We start from the raw sequence: 5,401 nt of genomic DNA on the forward strand, positions 1-5,401 counted from the left end.
GTATTACATTTTTTTTTTTACCTAGGTTTCGTGTGTGTGTGTGTGTGTGTCTGTCTGTGTTTGGCCACTGTTGCATTATGTATAAAGTGTAAATATTTTATGCAGTTCCTCATGAGGCTCCTGGAAGATCAGTGCGCACACACACACACACACACACACACAAACATAAAACAGGGGCATTTGAGGACTTGTTTTATCATTACAGTCCAATGACTTATCTGTTGGTCAGTGTGTGTGTGTGTGTGTGTGTGTGTGTGTGTGTGTGTGTGTGTGTGTGTGTGTGTGTGTGTAAAGGATTATGGCTCTTTCAGGCACTTTCATCTCTCAGTGCAATTAAATTTCTCAGAAAAAAAGGAAATCACTGACCTGGAAACAGTAGAGAGAGACAGCCAGTAGCTAATATGCACACACACACACACACACACACCCTTCAAATGTGTTTGTGTGTGGTTTGGTGTTTCCTGGAAAAAGCTGGACAAATACAAAATGCTCTCTTTCGTTACCTTTTTGTCTTCCTGTAAAAGAGAACATAACAAAGCCATGGCTGATTTTGGACCTGGATCAAACACACACACACACACACACACACACAGAAATTTCACTCAGAACAGTATATTATGAGTATTTATTCACATTTCTCTGCTTGTGTGTGTGTGTGTGTGTGTGTGTGTGTGTCTTTATAAGCGTAATAAGAAGAGCAGGAGGTGAGGATCAGTGAAAGCATTCAGACACGTCTCATTATTAAAACGTCTGAACACACGCCCGTCCTGTCTGTTACACACCAACATGACTTTGAGAAAAGAGAATATAGAAAAGTGATTCAGATTTATGGTATTTGGCAGATGCCCTTCAAGAGTGACTTGCAGTTATCTCAGTTATACAGCTGAGCAATTGGGCCTAAGGGTCTTGTTTAAGGGCCTATCAGTGACAGCTTTGTGATCCTGGGATTTAAACTCATGACCTTCTGGACAGAAGTCCAACATCTTACCCACTGAACCACAACATCTGAGAATAGGGTCAAGATGAACCTGTGCCTCAGAATCAACGTTCTAATGGGAGTGCTGCTGTTGTAGCCCATTTGTAATTCAAGGTGTGATGCTTTTCTGTTTATCACGGTTGTAATGAGTGATTATTTGAGCTTGAACCAGTCTTCCCATTTGTTCAGATGTCTCTCATCAGCAAGGGGTTTTGACCTGATGCTTTGTTTGTTTTGTTTTGTTTGTTCTCACCATTCTGAGTAAACTGTAGATGTGAATACAAAACTTTGACAATAATCAGCCATCTGATATGAACAATCATTCCACTGAGATCACTGTGGTTTTTTGCACCAGTAGGCAGTGGTGATTTAACTGTAAACCCCTGTGTTATTAATCAGAAGGGTGTGGGTTCAAGGCCCAGTAACCCTAAGCTGCCAAAGGTGGACCTTCAGCATAAGTGTGTGTCAGAACTTCAATCCTCTACACTTTTAAAGTCTTCTTTTGGTTGCTCCTAATCATCCGTCTCCATCCCCCCTGTCCTCTTCATCTGCCTCTTTTAAAAAAAAACACCTGCATGTCTTCCCTCACCACATCCATAAACCTCCTCCCTGGTCCTCCTCTTTTCCTCCTTCATGGTGGCTCTATTATCAGCATTCTCCTACTGATATACCCCATGTCCCTCCTCTGTACATGTCCAAACCATCTCAATCTCTCACCATGTCCTTCCAGAGCTTTAAAGTATAATGCCAAATTGCTTAGCAACAAGTATTGAAGTAGGTCATGTTAAACAGCAGCACATTTACCAAACACATTTACCAAAAATAGTTTAATCGAAAATTTAGATGACAGATGATGACAACTGGACAGCTGAGATGTTTTGGGGATTAAAACTATTCATGTAAAACCAGTATAATATATTTTTATCAACATGAACATAAACAATTACAATTTCTGATAATGGATAAACAACCAGGAAACAAACAAACACTATTACAGAACAGTAAAAGGAAATCCTGTGCAGTCTCATTATTATAAATCAAATTAATACATTTGTGAAATTTAGAATTAAAATTTGTGCATTTCAAATTACTGTAATTCAAACTGTAGTTTATATCAATTAATCCTGAAACTGTGCAGCATCATACTGACAACATGCCTAAAGATTCTGATGATCTTGTTTACAATGACAAAAGGACGTGTGATTCTGATGGGAATGAGATGTTCATTAACACAAATACTGAGAAAAGTTCAGGCTGTTTGAACAAAATAGTTTTGAGAAATTCACTGATTTGCAAATATAAAGGATGATTTGAGAAATGACCTGAGAAACATTAGACATATTCTCAGCTTTCAGCTCGAATGTCCAGACTTTGTGCTCCGTATAAATACATTCTATATGATAGATAGATAGATAGATAGATAGATAGATAGATAGATAGATAGATAGATAGATAGATAGATAGATGGATGGATAGATGGATAGATGGATGGATGGATGGATGGATGGATGGATAGATAGATAGATAGATAGATAGATAGATAGATAGATAGATAGATAGATAGATAGATAGATAGATAGATAGATGTGTGTGTGTGTGTGTGTGTGTGTGTGTGTGTGTGTGTGTGTGTGTGTGTGTGTGTAGGTGTGGATCTGAGTGTGTGAGAGGGATGTAATGGTGGGTTTCTGTTCGTCTTGCTGGTGCTGCAATAAAAGGTTATTATCTGCAGAAAAAGAGCAGAATCATCAGCATTCCAATAAACCAGAGAACCAGAGAGAGAGAAAGTGAGAGCAAAAGAAAGTGAGAGGGATGGAGAGAGAGAGAGAGTGAAGGAGAGAAGGAGAGTGATAGGGAAACAAAGAGAGAGAGAGAGAGAGAAAGTGAGAGGAAGAGAAATAGGGAGAGATGGGGAGACAGAGAGAGAGAGAAGAGAGAGAGAGAGACAGAGAGAGAGAGAGAGAGAGAGAGAGAAAGAGAATGTTTATGAAGGTTCTGTGTGGGATTGTGCTTGTTCTTATCCTCCTAGAATCAATACGCCTTGTTTACTTAAAGCACCAGATCCATTCATCACTGCACACCCAGATGAAGGAATGAAGGGGAGGAATGCAGTGTAATGAAAGTTTGGACAGAAGAATAGATGAAATCAAGGAGAATGAACCAGATGCAGCGGAAAGAGACATCGATGAAGCACATGATATACCAAGCTAACACACACACACACACACACACACACACACACACACACACACACAATGGGCCCAACTGGGATTATAAGTCAATGGTCCATCGCCTCCTTAAGTGTTCTGTTGCGAATCCCATTCCATTTATTCTTGCTTTTGTTCGTGTATAACGTCTTCACTCGAGCTCTGGGGGTTTTCATTACGCAGCCACAAGATCAGGTTAATGAGATCAGCACTAATAGTTTTCATGTTTAGATGTTTTGGTGTTCCAGTTTATCCTAAAGGTGTTCAGTGGAGTTAAAGGGGTCAGGACACTGAAGTTCTTCCAATCCAGCTTTAACACCAGTAATCATGTCTTCATGGGGCTCTATGTCTTCATGCTGGAACGGTGGATGGAAATGAAAAAGCTAAAGCATACAGACATTTAGTACAGTTGTGTGGTTCCTTTTGACATTGTGTATATGTGGCCATATAGTGTATTTAAACTCAGGCAGAAACTCTGCTCTTTACCCTGATATCCTGTAGTGAAGCATGGTGGTGGAAGAACCATGTTAAGTGTTAGCTTTGAACTCTTGTTTGCTACCTGAGTAATGTCCTGTACATTTGGTGGAGACATGATTGTGCTGTATTGAATGAGGGTGTCAGAGGAAAAACAGAGGGATGAACATTATAGCACAGTGAAATTCTTTCTTTCTGGGGTCACACATGATACAGCACAGAGAGTTAAGGGCCTTGATTGAGGGGCCCAAGAACACCAGCTTGGAAATACTGGGGTTCGAACCCCGACCTTCCAATCAGCAACCCAAAGCCTTAACCACGTGACCTGTAATTTAATGTTCAACCATCATTGTTTCACAACTGCAGTAGATGCAAGACCATGACCAACTCTAACTAGGTGCCAGTCATTTTTCTTTATGAAACAATTTACAATATAAAGTAATTTTATGTTTTATGTTTTGTTTACTGCTTTTCACCAGTGGTTTTACGTGACTACTTTGAATGATTGCGTTTCTTGCATCCAGTCATCGTTGTCTATATTGAAGGATTTCAGTGCTTCTGCACACACGCTTTTGCAGCTTATATGCTGCCACCTAGAGGCTGTTTGCAATCACGTGTTAGTGTCGGAATAAATAAAAAATCCTTCGACTTTATGTAAGTGCTACAAAAACAATAACAACAAAAAAACCCAAACGTTTGTTCAACCTTCACAGATATTTTACATATCTGAAGTCTGGGATATTTTTTTCCTGACAGCACTGATCTTGATATATCTCTGATAACTGATCCACATAAACAGATTTCTCAGGTCTAGAAATTGCACAAAGCAAACTCCATGAAGATATGCTTCACCTGGGTTGGAGTGGAAGATCTCCTGCAAAAGAGCTCCAACCCTAATGATGATGTGTTCATGCTGACTGCACCCCAGGTTTCATCATCTCACCTACATCAGTACCTTACTAACAACCTTGTAGCTAAAGGAGCACACACCTCCACAAAATCTAGTAGAACATCTTCCCAGAAGATTGGAGCTCATTATAACAGCACATAGGCACTAAATATGGAACGGGACGTTCTGAAAGCACATATTGTTTGTGTTGCTTGCACTATTTGCTCTGTAGATAAATAGATCCATGTGTTGCACCTTAGTGTAGTCCTGGTTGTGAGATCACATCAGCTTTACTGTACATTATTATATTAACATACACGCTCATGTTTCACCAATCTACGGAGAAGAAGGTTCAGCTGTACAAAAATCAAGGATTTCACTTTACAATCCACACCTATGTCAAGCCATGCCCCCAATTTTAATTTCCACTTGTTTTTCTGTAAAGTGGGAGGAGCTACATTTTAAGTTTAGCTTTATAATACCTTCACACATAGCAGTCACAGGGATGATGTTGCTTGTAGTCCTTCACCAGCTGTTGGACATGATACAGGCAGGTACAGACACTGCCTTCTTACTAGCAATTTATTTTTTTGTTTTTTTACATTTTCTGTTTCAGTTCTGTGTTTATTAGTTTAGTTTCGTTTGCTGATTTGTTCTTGCATTTAAAAAAAAATCCGAATTTGTTTAGTTATTTGTTGTTTTTATTCTCGTTGTTTTACTTAATAAATAGTTTTTTTCTTATTTGCTCTGTTTTTATTTTTCTTTCAGTTTCTTTGGTGCACTTCACACTTTACTGTCAACTGGGTTAAAAAAAAAAAAAAAGCAAAAACAAAGCAGGACAAAAAACAAGAGCACATC

This window comes from Silurus meridionalis, chromosome 28 (assembly GCF_014805685.1).
Source record: "Silurus meridionalis isolate SWU-2019-XX chromosome 28, ASM1480568v1, whole genome shotgun sequence".
Classification (NCBI taxonomy): Eukaryota; Metazoa; Chordata; class Actinopteri; order Siluriformes; family Siluridae; genus Silurus; species Silurus meridionalis.